This window comes from Ovis aries, chromosome 15 (assembly GCF_016772045.2).
Source record: "Ovis aries strain OAR_USU_Benz2616 breed Rambouillet chromosome 15, ARS-UI_Ramb_v3.0, whole genome shotgun sequence".
NCBI classification, from domain to species: Eukaryota; Metazoa; Chordata; class Mammalia; order Artiodactyla; family Bovidae; genus Ovis; species Ovis aries.
In genome coordinates, this window is record NC_056068.1 from 38,289,062 (window position 1) to 38,316,926 (window position 27,865).

Consider the following 27,865-nt stretch of genomic DNA (forward strand, 5'->3'; position numbering starts at 1 on the left):
CCCAAATCCTTAAATCCTTCTTCTGGGTAACATTCTTCAATGCTGGTCACACTCACACTGGCCTTTCTACTGCCTCTGTATGCCATTGACTCTGACTTCAGAGCCTGCTAAAACCTGCAAGTTATTTTTATGCCCAAGACTGTTCTCTGATCTTGTAATCTGTGCTCTTGTTCTGGGGCCCAAGTGTGGGCCTGAGGTCTCACCCTCAACCACAAAGCATTATAATCATGAACTGATTGACCTGCACTATGAAGAAACCCATGGTATCACAGTGTGTTTGATTGTGGGCTTGGGCTGTATTATCTTTAATGATTCCTGCTTTTGTCCTTTGACTTCAGGCTTTTTCCACTCACTTTTGTCTTCACTATTAATAGCCCATAGTCTTTTAACTCATAAATAACTTTCATCTCATTAGAGAGCTGAAAGTCTGACATTTTTATCACAAGGTATCTTCAGACTTACTTGTGATCAAATAGAAATGACTTCATTAAGTGCTCTGCCAAGCTGATTGATCAGAAACAGCCAGTTTTTGAACTTTGTACGGCATCTATTAGAAGCGTAATTTAGCACTTGAATATAAATTTTTATATCTGCGTCATTTTAAAGAGGGCAGAGTACATACTTTAGAGGAAAGCATTTTTTCTAGCTACTTAGCAGCAGCATGTGGTGAAGCAGCTAAGTCAAATGACAACACGTAGAGCAAGCATCATTAATCTCCACCCCTCTCGTTCACCACGGAAGACATTTCAATGCCTCAGTGCCTTGGCTGACAAGGGCCATGATGTAAACATTTCACGTAGACTGTGCCCTCTAGTGTTTTCAAGGATTCAAACATGCTTTCCTGTCTTTTGTCATTCACTGCTGCTGCTGCTGCTAAGCCGCTTCAGTTGTGTACGACTCTGTGTGACCCCATGATGGCAGCCCACCAGGCTCTGCCGTCCCTGGGATTCTCCAGGCAAGAACACTGGAGTGGGTTGCCATTTCCTTCTCCAATGCATGAAAGTGAAAAGTGAAAGTGAAGTTGCTCAGTCGTGTCCGACCCTCAGCGACCCCATGGACTGCAGCCCACCAGGCTCCTCCGTCCATGGGATTTTCCAGGCAGGAGTACTGGAGTGGGGTGCCATTGCCTTCTCCCTGTCATTCACTAAAGGGAGAATAAGTATTTATTTTAGGAGTGTCTTTAAACACAGGATTTCCCTCTAAAATAACACCTACATTAATAAAAGAAAAAATAGTTATCAATCTGGAATTATCACTGGAGCCAATATTTCACTCTAAATAATTTTTAGAAGAATGCTTTTACTTTCAGTTTGATAACAACTAACTCACTTGGAAGCTAATTTAATTATGATGTAATTAGCTTACCAGAGGAGAAAAGAAGACAAAATAGATATCTTTGCAATTGGTATCTTGTAATGAACGGAGTGAGTGAGTAAATTGTGTACACTTATTGTGCTGCCTGAGGCAGTCCCTGCGTCTGTGGAATAGACCGGGATTCTCCTCCTTTCCCACTGCTCTTTAGCAGTTTTCTACAAGGTTGGCTGTGGGTGTTTCCCCTTGGAAATCTATCTTGAAGCTTTGAGCTGGCCCTAAACTTTAAACTTTTAGTGGCTGACATTTGCCATTGAAGTTTAATTGGCATCTCTCACGTTAGCTGAAGGATACTGGGGACTGTCAGATTACTGTTAAAGCCCAATGGTATACGATTCATCAGTACCCACATGAAGAGGGATCCAGAGCTTTTGCTAAATACCCTAGAGTTCAGCTACCAATGGGAAGGTTTCCTAGGCATATTCTGCCTCACCAGTGAGGGGTGGGCTTAAGGCTTCCCAGGTGACACTAATGGTGAAGAACTCACCTGTCAAAGCAGGAGACATAAGAGATGTGGGTTGATCCCTGGGTCGGGAAGATCCCCTGGAGGAGGGCATGGCAACCTACTCCAGTATTCTCACCTGGAGATCCGGTCAGAGGAGCTTGGCGGGCGATGGTCCATAGGATCACAGAGTCGGATATGACTGAAGTGACTTAGCAGCAGCAGCAGCAGTGAGGGGTGGGTGGGGAGACGCAGACTGGAGGCAGGTGAAATTTGTCCTTAACCCAAAGGGCTAGAACCACTGACCTGTGCTGGGCAGCGGGATGAGGGGGCTCAGAGGGGGCTGCATATAGAAGCTTGTTCTTGAGTGATCTCAATAGGCCTGAAGAACTTTCTCAAGGAGGTTCCTTGGGCAGGCTCTGCAGTAACTCAGCTTCAATAGAAGCTCAGCAGGGTTCCTTTTGTAAACTGATGTCTTTTGGAAGCACTGCTTTGAGTCTTAACCGGAGCACCACTTAGGTAAGCAGGAAATTTGGAAAGCCACTAATGGCCACTGCTGTCAAAGACTTTTTGTGGGAATCCTCTGAGGAGATCCTGTGATGAACAAGACCTCACAGTCTGGGCCGCCCTGCTGTGGGCCTCCTTGAGTATCAGAGAGGACGGGACAGATCAATGGGATATTTTAGAATCTCCTCACCAGGAAGAAAAAGGAACAGTTTTCCATCAGGATAGGGATGTGGTAGGAAACCCCAGTGGTACCCAGTTTAGGACAGATACCTTGAATTATTTCACCCAGCTGAAATAATTTCACCCAGTAGATTCTTATTTGAGGACATTGCCTGAGTAGCAATGAGATTCTGGACATGCATTCCCCCTATTTACCACCTTCTCATATAGATGGGGGCCTCCAAGATGGTGCTAGTGGTAAAAAAACCCTAGTGCAAGAGATGAAAGAGATGCGGGCTAGATCCCTTGGTCGGGAAGAACCCCTGGAAGAGAGCACGGCAACCCACTCAAGTATTCTTGTCTGGAGAATCCCAGGGACAGAGGAGCCTGGCAGGCTGTGGTCCTTAGGATCGCAAAGAGTCGGACATGACTGAAGCAATTTAGCACAGTACACAGCATATAGACAGACCAATATCCTCTGTCTCTTCTTCTAGGGTTTGAGATAACACACAGCTTATTCTTACGAGAAAAATCTGAGAGCAGATCCCTAACCAGCACTCCCTCAGGGCTTCCAGACACCATCCCTCCCCATGCTTTGGAGAGAGTGTCCCACTCTGCTCTGCTCGCCTAACAAAGACCAGCAGGGGGTGGGAGAGCACCCTCCTTCCCAAGCATCTCAAGGAGCAGCCTTTTGGGGACAAGACACACCAAATGTCAGTTCACTTAGAGTAAGCATTAAGGCCACGTAACATGAAATGAATCACCATCCCTTCTATTTCTGAGACAAGCAGGGCCTAGGCTTGTGCAGTGAAAAGGCCTTATTGTAAAAGCCTCCACTCTGTACTGCTCACCCAGTGGGGTTGATTGAGAAAAAGAAGTGTGCTTTCAGGAAGCAGAACTGAGAGCTCATTTTCTCCTTTCACACCTACAATGGTTTTCACTGCTCTCCACAGTTAGGTATAAAACTAGGACTGTGGGCTGAGCTAAATAAGTAAGCAATGTGGTAGGCGCTAGCAGCGTTTCCCTGGTGGCTCAGCGGTAAAGAATTTGCCTGCCAATGCAGGAGATGCAGGTTTAATCCCTAGACTGGGAAGATCCCCTGGAGAAGGAAATGGCAACCCACCTCAGTATTCTTGCCTAGGAAATCCCAAGGACACAGGAGCCCGGCAGGCTACAGTCCATGGATTGCAAGAGAGTCAGACATTGTTTAGTGACTAAACAATACCACCACTAGCCTCAGAAGTCCTGGAGCAGGATGACATGTATGTATGTAGGCATGCACGTAAGTATTCTTGCCCCAATGCCTCCTGGGCCTTGCGCATGTTCACAAGCTATTGCTGATGAAGTTCAGAGTGTGATGTCTTTAAGGTTGGGGTGGTGTGGCAATGGCAGTGACACTAAGCCCTTCTAAGTAGACCCCATCCTTGCGGAACCATCCTGATCATTTCCTAGGCCTTATTGCCAGCACTCCTGTCTGCAGTCTTGGAATTTCAGGGTCCCCCTGCCCTTGCCTTGTTTGTGACTTCACGTATTGTTGACACTACTTTTCTTCTATGCTTGTAGCACTCAGTTCCGTTCAGCTGCTCAGTCATGTCCAACTCCTTGTGACCCCATGGACTGCAGCATGCCAGGCTTCCCTGTCTATCACCAATTCCTGGAGCTTACTCAAACTCATGTCCATCGTGTTGATGATGCCATCCAGCCATCTCATCCTCTGGTGTCCCCTTCTTGTCCCGCCTTCAATCTTTCCCAGCATCAGGGTCTTTTCCAATGAGCCAGTTCTTTGCATGAGGTGGCCAAAGTATTAGCGTTTCAGCTTTAGCATCAGTCCTTCGAATGAATATTCAGGACTGATTTCCTTTGGGATGGACTGGGTGGATCTCCTTGCAGTCCAAGGGACTCTTAGTGCTTGTAGCACTGGCACCATTGAAATTCTTCGCCAGTGTCTGACCTCAACTGTGTCCAGAATTTGGCTTCACTACTCTTTTTTTGGAGCCAACAGTCCAGAGACTTACTCTGCTGGGGCACAAGTTTAGACTTTGTTTTCCATGTTGTCATTTATCTGGTTTTTGTTTAGTGGCTATTGGCATTTCACTTCAGTTTCTTCAAATTCCCCTAGTGAGTCGGTGGGCATTGATTTGGATGCCTTTAGTCTACTTTGTGAATTCCTTAAGGTTCATCTATTTGAATATTCTTCATCACCAGCATCTCTGGTTTGATTTTTTACCTTGACTATGAATTTTCAATTTATCCTTTGACTTGGATTTCTGGCCTTGATCTTGATGCTGGGTCTCCTTCCTTTGGGGCATCCAGTCCCACCCACTATCCAAACACTGCATCCTCTGATGAGAAGCACCTCTCTCCCAGGTCCTGTCTTTGTCCTTAGGGCACCTGTCCTGGCAGGGTCTTGTTTGCCTGACTTTCATCAGCTGTCTATGTGATTTGGAGGAAGGGATGCAGTGCTGGAGAATGCCTGGACAAAGGTCTGATGAAAGGCCTTTACTGTCACCCTTTCTGCTCGAGTCCTCTGTGCCACCTTGAGCTGCTGGCCCATCATAAGGCAGAGCAACAGAGCAGCCTCTGGGGTCCTTTCTTTCTTGCTTCCCTTTCTATGTAGGGAACAGAAGACATACCTTCCTCCTGTACACAAGGAGGTCCTTAAAATGTTGACCCTGCAACCGACATCCTATGAGCCATCTATTTTGGGCAAGGAAGGCACTGGGACAGGGTTTGAATGTGAGAGACCCTGTCCTAGCAGAGCCCCAGTAAGAGAGGATTCCATCTTCAGCAACTACCCACCCCTCCCACTTCCGGCCAAATAATAATATTTCAACTTCCTAATGACACATTGTTTTCTACCCTCAGTTTGCTGCTAACACTTTATCCGCATCGCTACCTACCAGGTCCCAAGTAGGAGAAGGCTCCATTTCCGGTTAACTAAAAGAAATGTATAACTCCCTAATGATACCTTGTCTTTTACCCACAGTTCGCTGCTAACATTTTCAACACATGTTCTTTAATTTTGTTGTTCATCTTCACAACTAAACACATGGTTTCCTGGCTTAAGTCCAGTGACTTCTGATACTCATGTTCCTCTGCTTTCAGCACGCCTCATAAAGTCTTCTATTTTCTCAAGTATAACATGTGCTTATAAGACCCTCACTGCTTATTATTTTTGTTCTTTTGGTTTCCCAGTGTTTATTAAGCCAATAAGGGCAAGATATAATGAAATCCTCAAATAATGGTACAAACACTGCTGTATAAACTGTGTAGCTGGCTGGCATTTGATGTTCAAAAGGCAGTTTAGAGGGGTCAGTATTTAATGTACCAAAGTGAAGGTTATTCAAAAGCTGAATGTATGAAAAATACAGGACAGCTTGCATCTTGACTGCCTCTTGTCTGACCATTATGGCTTTCATAATCAGCACAATTTTTGGCAAAAAAGATTTCCAGCTGTTTTGAGTCACAGATGTATCCTTTTCTGCGCTGTTCTAAAAATATGTAGAGGCCGTTTCCTTAAGTTTTAAATCAGAATTCTCTTGATAGATTTTTGCTTTGATTTGGCATCTCTTGGCTCAGGACTATTTGAAAGAGTGAATTGGATGCTAACTGACCCTGGAAGACTTTCCTGGAGCCAAAAAGTTATTCAGCCCTTGCTGTCTCTTCCATTCCATTTATTATTTCACAATGTGTGTACTCTATCCTGGAGGTTCAGGAGGAGCACAATGTGCCTGACCGTTCACACATTGTGCAGGGCGCTCCCCTCATGCCCGGGTTATTGGATTAAATACAACAAAGCATGTCAGGGGTCTAGCATGGTGCTGGCTTCTTAGCTGGCCTGCAATGAGTCAGAATTAACAGTGCCATTAATAACAAAGCCCGTGGAGGAGTAATTAAAAAATAAGTGCTAATGGCCAATAAACATACAGAAGTATGAGACACTCAACATTTTGATGAGTCAGGGGCATGTGAATTAAAATAGTAATAGCTTTGTCTACAAGACCAGCAACAAACAGTAAAAGAAAAAAAAAAAGACAGGAACCTAGAGCACTGGTGAGGAAGAAGGGCATCAGCTGTGGCTGGCTGGTGCACGAATGTGTGTAATATGTGGGAAGCAACTTGGTAATGCCTATTACAATTGAAGAAGATACACACACTGACTCACTAGTACTGCTTTTGGGAATCATAAATAAATGATAACACAGCTATGTAAGCTTACTTGTGTGTGTGTGTGTGTGTGTGTGTGTGTGTGTGTGTGTATACTTGTAGATGTTTACCACATAATTGTTTATAACAACAGCACAAAAACTGAAAACAACCAAAATGTCTACCAATCAGGGAATGTTTGAATAAAGTATGGACCTTCCATTGAATGGAATACTAATCAGCTATTAAAAATAATGAGGTAGGTTTACTTAATAATAATCTATTAAGTAAAATAAGAAAATTGAGAGGACTAATAAGTTTCTATTTCTCCAGGAAATGTCTGGGTATACAGATGGATAGACAGCTGTATTTGCATTACGTTTAAGGAAAAGTTGGGAAGGATATAATACACTAATCCATTAAGGTTAGTGGACCCCCATGACCACTTCTGGGGTTTAGAAGGTAGGATGGGAAAGAAGAGAAGTTCTTTTCTTTTTTTTTTTTTTTAATATATACAAAGTGGTGGGATTGTGTTTCTTTCCTTTTTGTTTTTCACCATTAATTAAACAACGCCCAAGGAAGGAAAGAAGGAGGACAGGCCAGACAGACTCACATGAGCTGTCTTCCTATCTCTAGAGCTCAGGACATATTCCCACACAGTAGATGCTGAGTAAGTATGGAGTTGAAATATTGATTCAAGCAGGAAAACAACATTAAAAAGAGGTTACTACCCTATTTACTTAAAAAAAAAAAATGCCCATAATTTGTACCGCAAAGGAAAGAGGTCTGCGCTCAAGGCTGATGGGAGTGAGGCCAGGACAGGACTGGGCACAGCTTGTTCTGTGCTCTGCTAGGAGGTTCATGCAGGCGGGGGTGGGGTGGGGTGGTGGGGGTGGGTCTCACCATATGCTGGATGGGGGATGCTCAGAGTCCAGATGTGGGAGCTATCAGGAAAAGCCCAGCTGTGAAATTATCCTTAGAGTTGAAAGCCCTGAAGCCAAAAGCTCCCTGGTGTCTGCCAAAAAGTTAAGAAATTGCAAAACGCACATAACTCTACAAACTGAAGAGGAACCAAATGCTCTCCCTCCTAGTCGTGATCAAATGACGTTCCCGCTCACAGGATGGAGGCAGAACAAGAGAACGTACTAAACTTTTCTCCTTTTTAACCAGTGAAATGTCTGTGTTTCTAACGTGGATGCTAACTTAGAAATGATGTGGTCTCTTACAGTTCCAGTCCTCTCTTGAAGGATTTCACAAAGCAATCAAGGCTCTGAGACTCAGATTCGAGTGTTTGTGGGTTTTTAAATAACCTTTAACATCTAAGTCCTTGTCTCCTCCCAACCCATCATTAAGTTTATTTGGATGAACAAATTTTGAACACCTGAGAAAATACTTTAGCTTAGAAGGACACAACAAACTGTGTTGGAAATGGGGCAAGTTGGAAGTGGGACCACAGTAGGGATGTGAGGTGGGGGCAGGGAAAAGGAAGACACATTTCTAAGGTAGCCATGGGCGATGCAAAGAGAGCTGAGCCCAAGGATACCAGTCTGCAGTGGAGAGAACTTCTGTGTTTCTGAGGCAAAGAGCTGAGAGGCTGAGGCAGCTGGGTGAGAAGCTTAAGGCTATGTGGTGGGCTCTGGCATGAAGCCCCCATGTGCTCAGATGCAGACTCTAAGAGAAGAGGTGACAGAATTGTTGGTCTGTGGGCTGGAGGGAAGCCCTGTAGAGGAGAGGGCCTGGCTAATGAAATGAAGAGAGGAATATATTTGATCCTGGATGGACTTGACTCTTTTTAAAAACACTGTTCTGAGCTCTGTATTGAATACTGATGTAATAAAGCATATTTCAGGCATGAGCTGACTGCAAAATCATCCACTTCTGGATGTCCCGTTTGCTTCTAATTTTTCACTATTAGCTACCCATGTGGCGAATTTTTGTGCACGATGATGCTCTTCCCGTATCGAGGACAATTTCCTAAGAATAGATTCTGAGAAGTGGAACAACTGGGTCAAAGGAGCTGAACATTTTTATGTGTCTTAATACACAGTGGAAAGCATCTGGGAAGCCAAATTGCTTTCCAAAGGGTTGGTTGAACTCAATCACTTTTATTTCAAACAAGATTTTATGGGTGATTATGCAGGGCTTTTAATGAGATGTTTGGATAAGAAATGATGGTACAAAAACTGACATTTATTCTGTGCTAATCATAGCCTTTCTATCCACTGTCTTCTTTAATCTTCACAATAACCCTGAGAGGCAGACATTATTATCCCTATTTGGCAGATGAGGAGACAGGTTCAGAGAGACTCAATACTCTTCCAAGACCATGTGGTTAACTTTGGTGACAGAGCCACTGTTTGAACACAGGCCTGTCTGACTTCTGGGCAGAGCCCAGAAGCTTAGTGCCTGAAGCTTCCCTCCAAATCATGCTGCCTCCACTGGTTTCAAGAACACCATCCAAGAACAATGAAGCACCTGATGTATTCTGGGCCCCAAAGATCTATGAAGCCGTAAACGGATTCTTTACAGATAGATAATACTCTTTGACAACATCTATTTCAGAACAAATGTATTTTATTTCACAGTGAAATGAGTTTATTTTCACAGTGAACTCACAGATAAAGAGTTCCTTATGATCATATTCTATTTCCATCACTGTTACCTTAATTCAGACCCTTGTTGCCTTGCCCTGAACCACAAAATTAGCTGCAAAGTGTACCCTTTGCCTGAAACTTCTCCACCGTCCAAGATGGAAAAGGGAAGATTGTCCTGAACTGTATGCCAAAATTCACCTTCCGAAAATGTGGCTTTTGATCATATTGTTGTTGTTCAATCGCTAAGTCGTGTCTGATTCTTTGCGACCCCATGGACTGTAGCCCTCCAGGCTCCTCTGTCCAAGGGATTCTCCAGGCAAGAATACTGGACTGGGTTACCATTTCCTCCTCCAGGGGATCTCCTGACCCAGGGATTGAACCCACGTCTCCTGCATGACAGGTTGATTCTTTACCATTGAGCCACCTGGGAAGCCCTTTGATCATATTGTTCCTCATGATTATAACCATCTTGAAACCTTCACTGGCTCCCTCTGTCAATAGGGTCAAATATAAGGAATGCTGTTGAAGTCTTCTGGATCTAACCTGACTGCCCCACCAATCATCCCTGCATCACCTCCCTGTTTTGCTGTCATCCCCCAGGTTTGCTGCAGGATGGAGTGTGTGACAGTGTCTAAGCTTCTAAGGGTTGACTAGAGTAAAACACCCTATCCAGGGGTAACCAAAGAGGAAAGAACCAATGGGGTGGGTTAGACAATAAGGGGCTGTATTGTCTGCCTAGTGGTTAGGGATCATGCTACGGGGTCAGACAGCTTGGGATTCAGATCCTGACTCTGCCATTTACGAGCGATGCAATGTTGGACCTTCTCATCTCAAGCACCCATATGCCCACAAAGGCCCACAAAAGTGTTAGCTTTGATTCCATAGGCTTGAGTTGGAATTGAGAAATGAACCTCTGAGGTCAAACATTAGAATCAAGTTCTCAGGGTCTGAGTAGGGGTGAAAATGCAAGCAAGGTTAGGAGTCTAGCTGAGTTGGGATGGCAAAGGGCAGGGAGGCAGTGAGAGGGAGGGGGTGATGGGCAAAAGACATGGCCAGGATTGGAGCTTGCTTTTCAGTTAGAGCATGTGGCATAGGTATGTAGGGCTTGTTTAAAGGCATAGGGTTAGAACAAATATCATTCACAATTTCTCACTACATCCATGCTCTGCTCTTCCTACTGGCCCCCACCCCCAACTTTCCCTGAATACCCCATTGCCTATCTGTCCATGCATTGCTATATAACTCCATTCCTGGAATGTTTCCCCCCATCTCCCAACCTACCAGCCCAATCCCATCTGTCCTCCAAGACCCAGAAGAAAACTCTAGTATTCTCCACAGCCTTGCTAAAGCCTCATTCTACCCTTCCCCCACCAGCTAGAGCCCAACCCTCCCTGGTTCATATTTTTCTGGCAATTATTCTTTTCACAATTCACTTGGCAATTAATCACATACTGTCTTGTGATGTGCTTACTGTTGTTGGCTTAAACAGACAAAAATATCTTCTATGCCTGTTTAACTTGTCACATGTGTCTGGCTTGCCTTTCTGAAGGGGAGTCCAAAGAACAAGCCAGGAATCACTAAATAGGGGAGAGCTCCTTGAAGAAAGAAGTAATAATAACAATCAGAGAGAAAGAATACACTTTTCAAACTCATTTTGCATGTATTATTTCATTTGATCCTCATACAACCTGGAGAGGTACATATTCTTATTAGGATTTATTCCCCAGCTTAATAATCTTTGTTGACTATCAGATCAAGTGCAAAATCGGGCACTGAAAACTCCCTGGTCTTCCTGCTGTCGTATCAAATCAATTGGACTGGTATAAAAAAACAAGAATGCTTTGCCATGTGAACCTCAGCTCCTAACTAAGGAAGTGGTCTGATAGGAAAGGGCGTTGATCAGTCCAAGTCCAGATGTGGGTCAGCAGAGACCACAGAACCACCACCAGGACAGAGGTGGGCTGGGGAGGCCCAGGACGGCTCTTCCTGGCTGGCCTCGGCCAAGGGCTTGCCCAGTGCCCTGTTTTGGAGAGACAGACATTTAATCCAACTTCTTTTTGTAGTGATTACTGTATGCTATTTGTGGTGACTGTATACATTTTAATCTCTTTGTTAAACTGAATATAATTCATTCTGCCTTATAGTTTCAGGTTTTTCCAACACCACTGCTGTTGTTACCCTCTCTGTTGTAAGGGCTGTTAAATTCCTCACTGAGTGGTCAGAATCCTGATGTCTGTGATGGACAGGTCACAAAACACATCTCCTTACAGATGGGTCTGTACAGCACATGCTCCTGTGTGTAGTGCCCACCACCGAAACACACACAGGCTTCCACAGACATTGTTCTAGGAAGGCAGTATCCATTAGCATGACTGCCTTGACACCATCACCAATGAAATATCACCCAAGGAAGAATGAACGGGATTCATAAAGACCAAAGCTCTAAGCACTGCAGACAGTTAAATCAGAAGCAGCAGAACGCTAGACTCAAACCCAGAAGAGAACTCTGAACAAGCCCCTAACTAAGCCCCTGATCTGTTGTAAGATTCATAGGTAAATTATGAGATCAGCCAAGTCTGTCGGAGAAATACTCTTTAAGAGAAAGAGGTGGTGGCACAGAACTTGCCCAAATGAGAGCAAAGGGAGCAAAAACAGTTCATACAGATGCTGGATGATAGAGGCTGATATGCCATGAGCAAAACTGACAGCTTAACTCTGCAATCAATAGCAAGGAACAATGGCAACAATATCTAAGAGAAAATGATCACTGACCAAGTGGGGGTTCCAGGCAGACCCCGTGACAAAGAGAGTGTGTGATACTATGTTTGCTTGATGGGAATAATTCAGTCAAAGTGTGTTCTCTGCATTGGCATCACTCTTATGTCAAAGTGGAAATGCCTCAGGGCTAAGAGAATTGTGGGAGATTTGGATGACTCTTCAAGGATTCCCTTTCTCACATATGAGATCTGGCTATGAATGCGGGTGGGATGGAGTGGGCTGGTGGAGGGTCTGGGCTCTCCCTGGTGTGCCCTCCTGCCGATTTGAGCATCTGGAACTCTTATCCTCCATGGGCCCTGAGTGCTGGAGGATGGGTGGCCCTCTCAAAGATGGGTGACAAGATTGCAGCCACGTGCTACATGGACCAGAGCTTGCAGAGACCCCAGAGGATGTCAGGACAAACAGTCCCATTGTTTTCTTAACTTGCCTGGCTGGCTCTCAGGATGTCCTGGGTAGAGGGTGGTCTTGGGGTGAGAGAGGTGCCAGAAGAGCAGGGCTGGTGTGTAACTCTGAATCACAGTAGTTTTGGGGAAAGCCTGCTCAGAGCCAGGGAACACAAAGGAATGGGTCAGTGCAGCTGTGGTTTGCACCATGACAGCCTTAACACACCTGTACTCACAAGATGATGTCACCCTACCTCGCTGGTGAGAACTCTCATATTTCTCATGAGAGGAAGAAGCAATCCTTGAGCCTAGCTCTCAATCACTCAACCATTGATGCTTCCAAGGTAATAGCAATTAATGATGATTGGAACAGTTATGAGTCATTAATCTATCAATTAATAAATTAATCTCTTGCCTCATTCCACAAAGGATCTGAGGCAGGGGTTATTAGTAACATTTATCATGGCAACAGAGAAAATGATGATAGCATCACAAGGAGCCTGGACAAATGGTAACTGAAATCATGATTGTAATAGCTGTACATTGGGAGAATGATGCCAAGTTCAATGACTATTTGGAGAAAGAATTTAGGTTGATAGATCAGTGAGGAAAGAGACTTGGAAGAGGGAATCTGTAAGTGAGTAGGGGTGACATAGGTGGGAGATTGCCAGGGATTAAGATGGGTTGACCTGACTGGGAAATGAAATCATTATCTTGTTGAGTGTTTCAGTTCTGGGCAATGGATTTAATGCTTCATGCAACACCATCTCATCTAATTCACCAATGAGCCTGCACACTCCCTGTTTACAGAGGGGGAAACGGGATCACCTCAAGAGTTACAGAGCCACTGAATCACCTTTGGAACTGTAAACAACTCCTTTTCATGGTATTGTCTTCTGTTGGATCTAATTTGTCTTGAGTTAAGGCTTAAGTATGCTCTCTCTGACCTTCTGAGGGCAGCAGGTATGTGGTTTCAGAGCCCCAGAAGTTATGCAGATTCCACCTGAGGCCTCATGTGGCAACATCAGGGGACATTGCCTATCCCTCCTGTAGAGCATGTCATCTTCTGTAAGCACCAATTACATTCATTACTGTGTTTGATCCACACAATGAACTGTGAGCAGGTAAATATTATTATGATCCCTGTGTATAGTTGAGGACTCTGAGGATCAGAGTGTTCAAGTTCCCCAAACCAGTAAGTGGAGAAAAGAGGCTGACAGTTGAAATCCCAACTCCACAACTTGGCAGCTGGGTGACCTTGGGTGCTTTACTTACCCTCTCTGAGCCAAAGTTTCCCCATCTGTAGGGGAGATAATAAGCCACTGCTCACAGGACTGTTATAGGCATTAATGCCTTACCCAGAACTTAGCAGATGTCTAATACATTCATTCAATAGTCATTCAATAGTATAATAAATGTTCATTCCTCCTCACTACCCTTCTTTTAACTCTAAAGTTAGAGGACTGGGGCAGAGCAACCACTAACTATGATACTCAGGATAATAAGAGAGAAAACTTACTGGCTCTAATTAGATCTTAAAAACATTTCAACGATGGTGTCATATTAACCAGACATTTTGTCTGCTAGCAATACTTAACGGTTCAAGTGAGACTTTTTGTGCAGTAAAGGGTCTATACCTCTAATTGCACAGAAAGCTGTGTTCCACGAACATTGCTAAGCAGGAGAGGGGAAAAATAGCTCTTCTTCGGCTCCTTCTGCAAGGAATACTGAGACGATCTAATTAGCATGCCTGGTGTCTCCAAAATTGAATTCAACCTAAGAGTATGCTATTAAAGGCTCCCACATTAGACAGGAAAGTAATTTGAAATGACTGAGCTATCTGCACAAACACCTTAATGTTACTCTAATGGGCCCAGAAAAAGGATGACATCAAATATAGTTAAAAGGAATTTAAGTTTAATTGCTGCCTAATAAAATTATTAGTACATTTTCCTAACCATTAAGCCATTTCACAGCCATGGATAAGATTTTGCAATTTGATAAATGATCAAGCATAGCTTGCTGCCATAGGTCCTTGTTTATTTTGTCATGATCTTCCCGTACTGAAATGTTAGTTTGGATGCTGACTAATTGCTGATCTATGCCCACTTGGACTTGTTTGTGGACTTGGCCCTTGCCAAGAGGAGCCAAAGGACACAAAGTTTTACTCCCCACTTGGCATCTGAAATGACACCTTGAAGATGAAGCCCCTTCTACTCTTTAGTCAGCGGTACCTCTTCTAAGAGCCCTGGAGGGTGTTGACCTGGTGGGTCACTGCTAGTCTAGATGACAACTTTGCGAAAAGTAGGAAAGAAGTCCTCTATGGATGGTCAGGTTAGAAAAAGGGAGCCCTTTGGGGACATTTAGCTTGACAAGCAGAGAGGAGACTGGATTTTGGCCCCCATTTCTACCCTCAGTTGGGTTCTTGTGTACAGAACCCACACTGCACAACTGCGCATGTCAGAGCAGAAAAATGAGGCCCTCGACACTGGAGGCTTGCAAGCAGAAGTCGGGTGACTGACTACTACGAACGCGAAGCAGTGCTTTCTAGCACTGAATGAACACTTGGACTAAGTCACCAGTGTTTAGAGGTTATACCTAATGTCTGATTAGCGTTGATCATGTATAAGGATGAAGAGGCGGGGATTAGAATTTGGGCCTCGCATTCTGAAGTCCTTTCTGATTTAGTCTTGCTGAGCTGTCTTCTACAGCTCCCTGTGGGAAGATTTTTGGCTTGAAAGTGAGTAAGCTTCCCCTCACACATGCCTACTTAAATGTGATTTTAAAGGATTAGTGAACTTGGAATGTGAATGAATAACTATGGCAAACAAGTGTATGGAAATAAGGGACAGACAACAAGGGGTATAGAAAAGGGAGACAGGAGAGCAAGTATGGGAGTCAAAGCAGAACACAGGTGTTTCTAGACCCTTCCAGAGACCCACAGCAACTAACAAAGCACTATCGTTTAGCGTTCATGGTCGGTTCATGGACAGAAGCACTCCATTTCCCAGATGTCTCTTGAAAGTTCTAATTTTATCCTGTTCAACACACCATTGCCCTTCTGTTTGAAAGCAAGTAATTTTGTGGATTAAAGACCTAAATGTAAGACCAGATATGAGAAAGCTCCTAGAGGAAAACACAGGCAGGGCACTCTTTGACAAAAATCACAGCAGTATTTTTTGGATCCATCTCCTAAAGCAAAGGAAATAAAAGCAAAAAATAAACAAATAGGACCTAATTAAACTTAAAAGGTTTTGCTCAGCAAAGGAAACCATCCACAAAATGAAAAGATAACCTACTGAGTGGGAGAAAATATTTGCAAATGATAATAACCTATCAGGGGCTAATATCCAACATATGTAAACAGCTTATATAACTCAACATCAAAAACCAGGTAACCTGATTTAAAAATGGGCAGAAGAACTGAATATACATTTTCCCAAAAAGGACAAGCACATAGCCAACAGACACATGGAAAGACGCTTAACATTGCTAGTCGAGGGAAATGCAAATCAAAACCACAAAGAGATGCCGCCCTACATCTGTCAGAATGCCTCTCACCAAAAAGAACAGAAATAATGAATGTTGGTGAGGATAAGGAGAAAAGGGAACCCTTCTACACTGTTGGTGGGAATGTAAATTGGTATAGCCACTGTGGAAAATAGTATAGGGGTTTGTCCAAAAAACTAAATATAGACCACTACATGATTCAGCAATTCTACTTCTGGGTATATATCCAAAAGACACGAAAACAGTAATTTGAAAAGATATAAGTACTCCAATGTTTATGTTGGGCTTCCCAGATGGCTCAGTGGTAAAGAATCTGCCTGCCAATACAGGAGACAGAAGAGACATGGGTTCGATCCCTGGGTCAGGAAGATCCCTTGGCATAGGAAATGGCAACCCACTCCAGTATTCTTGCCTGGAAACTTCCATGGACCTAGGAGCCTGGCAGGCTATAGTTCACGGGATTGCAGAGAGTTGGACATGACTGTGCCCCTAAGCAAACATGTGTACAGCAGCATTATTTACAATAGCCATGATATGGAAACATCACCAGATGAATGGGTACAGGAGATGTATGTGTGTAAAGAAGATGGATGTATGCACGTATGATGCTACGTGAAATGAGTCAGACAGAAAGAGACAAATACTGTATGATGTCACTTATGTATGGAATCTAAAGACTACAACAAACTGGTGACTATAACTAAAAAGAAGCAGACGCTCAGATATAAAGAGCAAACTAGTGGTTACCAGTGGGAAGAGGGAAGTGGGAGGGGTAATATAGTAGCAGGGGATTAACAGGAACCAACTATCAGATATAAAATAAGCTACAAGGATATCCTGTACCACATGGGGAATATAGACAACATTTTGTAACTATATATGAAGCATAACATTTAAAAATTGTGAACCACTATATTGTACACCTGTAACATAATATGCACAGCAACTTATACTTCAATAACGGAGAAGGCAATGGCACCCCACTCCAGTACTCTTGCCTGGAAAATCCCATGGATGGAGGAGCCCGGCAGGCTGCAGTCCATGGGGTCGCTAAGAGTCGGACATGACTGAGCGACTTCCCTTTCACTTTTCACTCTCATGCATTGGAAAAGGAAATGGCAACCCACTCCAGTGTTCTTGCCTGGAGAATCCCAGGGATGGGGGAGCCTGGTGGGCTGCCGTCTATGGGGTCGCACAGAGTTGTTGAACATGACTGAAGCGACTTAGCAGCAGCATACTTCAATAAAATACATAAACAAGGGGAAAACATAAAATTAAGTAATTTTGCAAATGAATAAATCTAAATTTGATTTAATTTAAAACAATCTTATGAGATTTATAATTATAAAGAAATAGAAATGAGGAAGAAAATCCTTTGTCAGACAAGAAGTATCATTTTAGCAAATGCACTGCAATCAAGAGAGGGGAAGAGAGTTATCATGTACTGAACTCACTCGGTGCCAAGCAAGGTTTAATTATTCTCATTGTAGAGGTTAAAAAACTGAAGCCAGTTAACTGGGGTCACTCAGCTCATACTGGAAGAGCTAGGTTTTGATCCCAGGTCTGTGTGACCACAGGCCCTTGGACATCTTCCATTCCACACTTATTTCCAGGGACAATCACTCATGTTCTAATCTGTTCTCATTCTCCATCCTGCCACCCCCCTGAGGTCTTATTCCCTGCTAGGCTTTCTACTCAACTTGCCATAAAACTTTTATAGGGGAGAAAGTTACAGCTTTTTGGCTGGAAAGGTGGTTGGAGGAAATGGATGGACCCTGCCTGCTGACTTCCTGCCATCAGGCAGTGGAATCTGCATTGTCAAAAAGGGCTCCCAGCTGTTTAACGCTGAACTCCAAAAAGACTAAACCATTACAGAAGTGGAAATGACACGTACTCCATCTCTTTGAGGTGGAGAAACCATCTGGTGTAGCTCTCTTCCCCATGTGCTAGTGGCCTATATGCTCAATTGTGTAGGGAATCTAGTGGAGAATTTTCTTAGATCTGAAATCAGCCTTTGGACAGAAACCATTTTTCTTCTGGAGTTCCAGTCTACAGGAGAAGTCATGACCCCAGTGATTTCCAGCTGATAGCTACCTGGGGACAGCACAGGGCCAGGTTTACTTCTGACAACTGGTGCCTTGTCCAGGGCACATGGATGGGGAGGGCTTGAACTGAAGGGAAGCCTATTTCATCATGAACGTTCATTGCCTGGCTCAAACCTAAATAAAGATGTACTTGTTTGTACATTTATTTATTCATTGATTCAAAATATGAATGAAGGCCTGATGTGCACCAAGTGCTGGGGGAAAAAAAGAAAGAAATCAAAGAAAATCAAGACACATGTTCTTTCTGCTTCTGAGGAGTTCACATAGTGGTGGGGATAGGGAGGCAAATGAGTGCCTCTCATTTGTTCATTCATTCAGTGAATACTCACTGTGTGTCAGCTCCTGAAGTTACAAAGATAAAGACAGTCTCTGCCCTCAGAGTCTCTCAGTCTGTTAGGGTAGACATAGTGAAGTGTAGTAGGCATCGGTTTAGAGGCAAAATCAGGATGCTATGGGAGTTCGGGGGAGGAGTATCTATGTTAAGCAGGTGCTAAGAGGAGAATTCTTAAGAGAAGGTGATATATTAGGGTTTGAAGGAGTTGGCCAGATGAAAGGAGTAGGGCAATACACATTCCAGATAGAAGGAACTGCAAAGGCAAAGATAACAAAGGGGCTGGGGCAGAACATGAAATATCTCTGAAAGACACTCCAGAAGCCTAGTATTGCCAAAGCAGAGAGTGTGTGTCTGTGTGACGAGTAAGGGCTTGGTGGTGAGGATGAAGGTAGAGACGAAGACAGGGCTGATTACAAACAGTTCTGTGTATCACACTGATTAATTTCAGTTCATCTTGAAAGTTTTGAGGAACTGGGGAGAAATTTTAAGTAAAAGACTTAGGATGATCAGTTTGTTCTGGTTTGCCCAGGACTGTCCTGAGTTTAAAACTCAAAGATCCACATCCTGGGAACCTCTTCAGTCCTGGGCAAACTAGGATGGTTGATCACCCTATAGGAGAAGGACAAGAAAGATCACCATGGAATCCTCATGGAGGTGCAATGAAGGTGGTAAGATGGGAGGGGGTAAGGTTGCATTAATTTCGTCCATGAAGGAACCATGCATGAATCAAGAACAGTTAGCAGTAAGGACCAAAAGGAGGGAATGAATCTGAAACAGGAAGTAGAGACAACGAAATTTAATCACATTTTCACCTGGGCAGGGGGAGGAGGAAAGAACAGAGTTTAATTTGAATCACTGTTCTCTGACTAGTTGATCGATTAGCATCAGGATATTTTAAAAAAATGTTACTGAATGTGCAAAGAAAAGTAAATTATACCCATGATGCTCCTTCTATGACTAGGCAACATCCTGAGTGCTTTAAATAAAGTATTTCATTTAATATGCATAACAAGTATTACCTAGGAGAATGTTAATTCTCCTCCAGGGTGCAGATGGGGAAACTGGGGCTCAGGGAGCCCAAGTACCTTCTTCAAAGTCACACAGCACTGGCATTCCCAGGCAGACATGTCTCACCTAAAGTCTCTGCTCTTTCGATCCCTACCTCCTCACCACCAACCACCACTTCCACTGCAGAGCAGGGCAAGGCAGAGGAAGTGGCAACTGAGCTGAGCTTTGCTGGAAGAGGCTATTTATCCAAATGGAAAAGGAGAGAGAAGAAAACAGCTTGGGCTGTCTTTGGCTCTGTCTCTGTGGGACAATAAAAAAACCACTGTGCATGTCAGAGTTCCTTTTATGCAGAACACATACTATGGCGAGATGCTATCTCATATTTGGACCAGCTCAATGCATTTTAATTGCCCAAGTAAAATAAACTGAATGATGCTTTCTATCTTCTGATCTGCTTGCAAACCCCAATGGCTTGCCAATAGTTCCCAATACAGAGCTAACTTGTGGCACAATGGACTAAAAAAAGATCTTTGTAAGTAAAGACCACCACACTTTGGATTTTTTAATCTTCCTTTCAGGAAGTCTTTTGTTTCAGGACAAGGAACTGGGGTGAAAGTGCTGCACTCCTGTAGATGTAATTAAAATGGAAGCAGCTTCCCTCTTCCTCAGCAATTCAAGTTATTGAAATTAATCATCATTGGGCCAGTCTAGCAGGCTGCCACGGTCTCTATAGCAAAAGTACCTCAAGGTGTCTGCTGCAGCAGCTGCAATTAAAATCTGTTGAGCAATGGGATAAAATGAACCAGACAATTGCCACAATCACAGAGGCACTGGAAAAAGAGGGGTGTGTAATTAAGATAACTTGAAATGAGGCTGGGGGCTTCAGGCAGATTGATACTTTAGTGCTTTTCTACGAGAACCATCTGATGGCAAAAAATTACTTTATCAGCTCCCACTGTGACTTATTTAGGTATTTATTTTATACATATATTACTGACTTCTTGCAGATGATGGTTCAGTCAATAGAAATATCAGTAACCTCAGATATGCAGATGACACCACCCTAATGGCAAAAAGCAAAGAGGAACTAAAGAGCCTCTTGATGAAGATGAAAGAGAAGAGTGAAGAAGTTGGCTTAAAACTCTCAAAAACTAAGATCATGGCATCTGGTCCCATCACTTCATGGCAAATAGATGGGGAAAAATGGAAACAGTGACAGAACTTTATTTTCTTGGACTCCAAAATCACTACGGATGGTGACTGCAGCCATGAAATTAAAAAACACCGCTCCTTGGAAGAAAAACTATGACAAACCTAAACAGTGAACTGAAAAGCAGAGACATCACTTTGCAGACAAAGGTCTGTCTAGTCAAAGCTATGGTTTTTCCAGTAGTCATGTATGGATGTGAGAGCTGGACCATGAAGAAGGCTGAGTGCCAAAGAACTGATGCTTTTGAACTGTGGTGCTGGAGAAGACCCTTGAGAGTCCCTTGGACTGCAAGGAAATCAAACCAGTCAGTCTCAAAGGATGTCAACCCTGAATGTTCATTGAAAGGACTGATGTTGAAGCTCCAATACTTTGGCCATCTGATGCGAAAAGCCGACTCATTGGAAAAGACCCTGATGCTAGGCAGGAGGAGAAGAGGGTAACAGAGGATTGAGAGGGCTGGATGGCATCACCAACTCTATGGATATAGAGTTGGAGCAAACTCTGGGAGATATTGAAGACTGATGTGCTTCAGTCCACGGGGCTGCATAGAGTTGGACGCAACTGAATGAATGAACAGCAACAACAGATTTCCTTGCAGGGTATCTAACAATTGAAGCCAAGTAACAAAATAAACAGGCTTATTTCATCTGTTTTCCACCTGTGGGGTGGATATGAGGATTGCTTGTAGGATGAGACCAAGTTTGTGTAGGGTTTTGTTTTGACTTGTAAACCCGCATTTAATAAAAAAAATTATATACAGAAGACAGTAATCTATGAGAACAAAGGACTCTTCCCCAATCACTTGAGACCAAAGTATGTGTGTGTTTTAACGCAATGTAGTCAAGAAAAAGTCAGAGACTCTTCCTTGTAAATATACTTCACATGACAATTTTCTTGAAAGGGAACAAGAAACAAGTATCTCAACCTCTGAAACACTTTTGGAATTCTTACCTATGTCAGGAATAGATCTGACTGCATATAACTTGGGCTTCCCAGGTGATGCTAGTGGTAAAGAACCTGCCTGCCAGTGTAGAAGATTTAAGAACACAGGTTCAATCCCTGGGTCAGAAAGATCCCCTGGAGAAGGGCATGGCAACCCACTTAAGTATTCTTGCCTGGAGAATCCCATGGAGAGATGAAGCCTGGCAGGCTGACCCTATAGACTGTAGCCTGCTAGGCTTCATCTGAAGCGACTTAGCACACACGCATGCTGTAACTTAGAGGCCTCAAATATCATAGCTTAAAACAAGAAGAAAAGTTTTTCTCTTATGTAAAATAAGTTTGTAGGTGGAGAGTCTGAGGGACAAAAAGGGACCAGCTCTCTCCTTTTAAATACTCTTTCAGGAAATCACACACTCTTTTTTTCCTGTACATCTCATTGGTTAAAATTTAGTTTCAAGGCCCTGGTTGATGCAAGGGAAGCTGGGAAATGTAATCTTTATTCTGAGTGGCCATGTATCTAGCTAACAACTGGTATTCTGATACTAAAAGGTGAGGGATGATAGACAATGGGTGATACATTAGCTTACTTGTTTTCTGTTTCTGTGTGGTGGCTGAAGTTTATCCATGAGCTTTGCCTGAGTTTTTGGCATTTCAGTACAGCCAGTAAGTCCTTCCTGGGTAACAGTTACTCCCATTAACAAATCTGTTTCCAGAGTTAATGGTTAACAGTGGCTGCAGCTGTGGTTCTCCTGCCCTGTCCACTCAATCCCATGGGTGCCAGGTAAAATGCTGACATTTTAACAAAGCTCTTCCAAAAGTCATGCTATTTAGCCCTAAAGAGTGATTATCAGGTTAGGCCCAAAGAGCTGGTTACTGCTGTTATGTGTAGGGGGCAGAGTTCTCAGGAAATAGCTTCCTCCCAGTGTGAAGGGCTTTAGAGTACAAGCTCCTCACCACTCCCATTAACAAGGGGGCATCTATGCTGGGAAAAGGAGCCTTTGCGGATGTGGGGATAAGTAAGGCTGTTGCTAAAGGGACAGAGGCAACTGGGGGTCCCATTCTCGGATTAAATATGGAGGGTAACAGCTCAAGGAAACATTTGGCTCCCATCACAGCAAGGCCATGAAGAATGGTAGCTCAGGAACCAGAATTCAAATGTGTTGTTTCTGGGAACTTCTGTCGTTTTTCTTTGTGAGTTTTTCTCTTACCCTATATTACCATAGTGATCACAGTAAAATCCTCCAATCACAAAGAGCTCACAAGGATGTCTTAAGGATCAATGAATAAAGAGGAAGCTTAGGATGACAGAACCCTGCACTTTGCCAGGTTCTGGCAGGGAAGAGAATTAAGAGGACTAGAGACTAGGAAAGCATCAGCTCCTGAATTCATCACCAACTCTCCAGTTCTGGGACAAGGGATGCAGTCAGTGTATGTAATGGTGTGGGTTCTGATGACTTGAACTTGAAGTCTGCATCTATCATTACTATCTATAACCCTTCGGGCAAGTCATTTCACTCCTTTGAGCCTCATTTTCCTCAAGTGTAAAACAAGGATAATAGTACCACTTAATAGGGTTGTGAAGATTCAATGAAATGATCCACATAAAGCGGTGAGAATCTGGCCCTTGGTAACACACATAAAGTTCACTGTCATTATTAAACTTAGGCAGTATTGCAGGTTGCTGAAAAAGCTATTTTCAATCATTCTGAAATTGTGCCAAGGCATGTGAGGGGTGGTGGCAAGGAAGGTGAGTTCAAAGAGACACAGATTCAACCCAAGCCTGAACAAAATGGGTTGTACTCATTAGCAGTACTGGAGAAACTTTCTTAGCAATCTGCCACTAAAGCTTCTTGCAGGACTCAGCAATGCCTGTCATTCCCCTGTAGCGGTGCTGACAGAGCCCATGGCATGCTGAATGCTTCAGCTGCACACTACGATTGCTTCAGCTGCACACCACGCTTGCTTCAGCTGCACACCTGATGCTCGTGCAGTAGAGCTGTATGTTGACTAAGAGGAAGCTGAGTTAGTTCCCAAACCTCCTCATGTCACTTATTCTTTTATTATTTTTTTGAAATTGATAAGAAATGAGTGAGAAAAGGAAGATGTTATTTTATGACTGCTTTGAAAGGCAAGTTGCTAAAAATACTGTATAATTAGGTGAAGGCAAGATAATTGCTAAATATTGGGAAAGGTTGTAAAAACTAGGGATTTTGCACTCAGATTGCTTTGCAAGTATCTTTAAATTATAGATTCGCTTTCATAAAGTCTAAACTGGAAACCAAGGCTGAGTTTTTGGAGTGATTTATCTTTGCAACTGAAAATTTAGATGACATGATTTAAGTTAAGCTCTCTCTCATACTCATTTTTAATTTTTATAGTCTCTGCTTTAACACAATCTGTTTTAGGTGACAGTAATCAACTTTTACTCCTAACTGAGCTGAATCAGAGGGCATTTACCACACTAGACATTTCTATCTAAGCATTAGCTGATGATCAATATACAGTCAATATAGCTCATTCTATATAATCAGCAAAATATTTCTTATTTTAATATAATTTCTTTTCAAAGGCATCAAGAAAATCTTTAAAAATTCCTGACTCATATCTAATGTCACAAACATTGAGAAAAGTGACACAATTTCACAACTTCTTAGAAGTAAGAATAAATCAGTGTCCTACTAGTTGACTACTATAAAATATTATTTATTTTAAATCCATAAAGGTTTTAAAATTACTGTAAGAGTTTAAATATTTGGAAAAATCAAAACCCAATTCTCAGACTTCCCTGGTGGTCCAGTGGTTAAGAAGCTATCTGCTAATGCAGCGGATACAGGTTTGATTCCTGGTCTAGGAAGATCCCACATGCCATGGGGCAACTAAACCCATGCACCACAACTACTGAAGCCCAAGTGCCCTAGGGCCTGTGCTGTGTGATGAGAAGCCTGTGCAGCCTAACTAGAGAGCAGCCCCCACTCACTGCAATGAGATAAAGCCTGCAAGCAGCGAGGAAGACCAAGCACAGCCAATAGTAAGTAAAACTTAAAAAAAAAAAAAATCTTCTCAGTTATAATGACATACTTGGCAAATTTGTCCCTTACATGCACTTGTTGTTCAGTCACTCAGTTGTGTCTGACCTTTTGCGACTCCATGAGTTGCATCACGCAAGGCTTCCCTCTCCTTCACTATCTCCTGGAGCGTGGGGCATCAGTGCACTGGGCACCAATAAATCAGGAAGCAAAACTCCAAGGCAACTAGACTGAGTTCAAATTCAGGAGCAGGTGGTTCCTTTATGTGAATAAGATGCTGGAGACAGAAAAAGGGTGCTTTGATTCACAGGAGACAGACATCAACTCAGAGGAAAGTCTGCCAATCAAAGTACCAGAGCACTATAAGCTCCTTTCACACCGCAGAATTTTGCCAAGACACTCATGTTGAAGGAAGTCACACCTGGTGTAATACTGTATTTTCCAATATAACTAAGGAATGGAAACAAATAGCATATATAATTTATGCAGCAAATATAACTTAAAAGGGCATTTTAAACAACTGCAGGTGAAAAGACATAGAGTTTCCCACTTTAGCACACTAGTATTGACACCAGAAAGTGAGACTTGGTTGCAGACAAAGGATCAAACTGATGTCAGAGACACAGCTTACACTAGCGAGACAAACCCAAATGCTTAAAGAGATTCTGGCTTCACCTCCAACAATGCTTGTATCAGACCAATAACCTGCCAAGAACAACTAGAAAAGATGAGTAAGACACAATGAAACAACTTGGTTTAAAGTGCTGGAGAGCTCTCAGTGCAGCCAGGACTTGAAGGCTGAGGTCGGGGAGAGAAGGGAAATGCACAGAAGTGAGTCAGATATTCCGCGCTGCTTTCCCCCCTCCAGGCACTGGGTGTTTCCTCAGCCATACAAGGCTGAGAGGCTGAGCAGCTGAGCAGCTGAGCAGAGCTTTTGGCAATCTTACAGGACTGAAGAGGAAAAATGACTTGAGCCAACATCCTGGAGGGAAAGGTGGGACAGAGAAGGGAGCCCCCAGTTGGTGCCGCCTTCCTTCTGTGGTAGTTGCTGATTTGTAAGGGTCACAGTATAGAAAGCTTGCAAATCCGAGTAGAAGGGAGTAGCTAAGAGGTTGAACAGAGCTTTCAGCAGCCTCATATTTCAAGAAGATTCAACCAGAAGGCATGAGGATCCCCAGGCTTTCACTTAGGCCTCAGAAGAGCTACACTCTCAGAGTTGGGGTGAACCATACTAAAGCAGCTCTCGCAAAGGCTGACATTCAGCTTCAGAACCGTCCAACTCAAGACGATTAAAGTGATCTGCCCTACTCTAATCGCCTGCTGCATGTAGAAGTAAACCTGTGAAGGAAGACAATGTCATCCAGAGTCTCTGCAATTGTTCATACACAATCTCTGACATTCAGTAAAAAGATTATCAGATGTATAAGGAAACGACCAAAGAAAAAAGACAACAGAATACGATCCAGATATTATAGTTCTCAAAGCTAGATTTTAACCAAAACAGTGATTAATCTGTTTCAGAAGCAGAAATTGTAATGGAAAATTTTAGCAACAAAATGAAATTTGTAAAAAGGAATTGAGTGAAAATTCTAGAACTGACAAATATGATAACTGGAATTAAGAACTAACAGGTTTAATGGTTAGCCTAGGCCAGAAGAAGAGAGGATTAGGGGATATACAGACTAAAGTCTGGAAGGAAAAGAGATGGAGCATATAAGGAAAAAAGTCTAAGAAACATATGAGAAATGATGGCAAAATTTCACATGTATGTATTTGGAGTCCCAGATGAAGGGGAGAGAGAAAGTTTGGGTAGAATCAATCTTCGAAGAAATACTTGTCAGAATTTTCCCAAACTGACAAAAGATATGAAACCATGGATTCAAAAAGTATTATGAAACCCCCAAAGAACAAATTAAATATATACAAACAAAATGACATCTCAGCATAGAGTACAAGTACTTAAAACCAGAGACAAAGATAAAATCTTAAATATAACCATAGAAAAAGACATATTAACTTCACAGGAGCAGAGTGAGACTGACATCTGACTTCTCAATGAAAGTCAGTGACTGAGGAATCACGTTTTTAAATACCAAAAGAAAAATAACTGCCAACTTAGTTTTTAAAAAGAACCTTCAAAAACAAAGGCATCGAACCTGGACTGGTGATCTGTTTCACGTATGATAATATACATGTTTCAGTGCTATTCTCTCAGATAATATTCACATATTATCATATATGAAACAGATCGCCAGTCCAGGTTTGATACATGAGACAGGGTGCTCAGGGCTGATGTACTGGGCCAACCCAGAGGGATGAGATGGGGAGGGAGGTGGGAGAGGATGAACACACGTACACCCACAGCAGATTCATGTCAGTGTATGGCAAAAACCACTACAATATTGTAAAGTAATTAGCCTCCAATTAAAATTAAAAAAAAACACAAAGGCAAAGGAAAGACATTTCCAGACAAACACAAACTGAGGGAATTTTTGCTTACAAATTCTCTTTAAAAGCAATACTAATTTTTAATAGTTTTTCTCCTGTATTTGAGATCTAATCTTACTGTATTGTGATCAGAAAAGATGCTTGGAATGATTTCAATTTTTTTGAATTTACCAAGGCTAGATTTATGGCCCAGGATGTGATCTATCCTGGAGAAGGTTCCGTGTGCACTTGAGAAAAAGGTGAAATTCATTTTTTGGGGGTAAAATGTCCTATAGATATCAATTAGGTCTAATTGGTCTATTGTATCATTTAAAGTGTGTGTTTCCTTGTTAATTTTCTGTTTAGCTGATCTATCCATAGGTGTGAGTGGGGTATTAAAGTCTCCCACTATTATTGTGTTATTGTTAATTTCCCCATTCATACTTGTTAGCATTTGTCTTACACATTGCGGTGCTCCTATGTTGGGTGCATATATATTTATAATTGTTATATCTTCTTCTTGGATTGAATAAACAAATGGGACCTAATTAAACTTGAAAGTTTCTGCACAAAAAAGGAAACTCTAGGCAAGGTGAAAAGACAGCCTTCGGAATGGGAGAAAATAATAGCAAATGAAGCAACTGACAAACAACTAATCTCAAAAATATACAAGCAACTCCTGCAGCTCAATTCCAGAAAAATAAACGACCCAATCGAAAAATGGGCCAAAGAACTAAATAGACATTTCTCCAAAGAAGACATACCGATGGCTAACAAACATATGAAAAGATGCTCAACATCACTCATTACCAGAGAAATGCAAATCAAAACCACAATGAGGTACCATTTCATCCCAGTCAGAATGGCTGCGATCCAAAAGTCTACAAGCAATAAATGCTGGAGAGGGTGTGGAGAAAAGGGAA

At 42.7% G+C, this 27,865-nt stretch overlaps 1 protein-coding gene across 1 annotated transcript in view; it reads right to left on the reverse strand.

Moving 5' to 3' along the window:
• The window catches only part of SPON1 (spondin 1), a 313,267-nt gene that overhangs the window by 85,257 nt on the left and 200,145 nt on the right, over window positions 1-27,865 (reverse strand). The gene's annotated exons all lie outside the window — the stretch shown is intronic.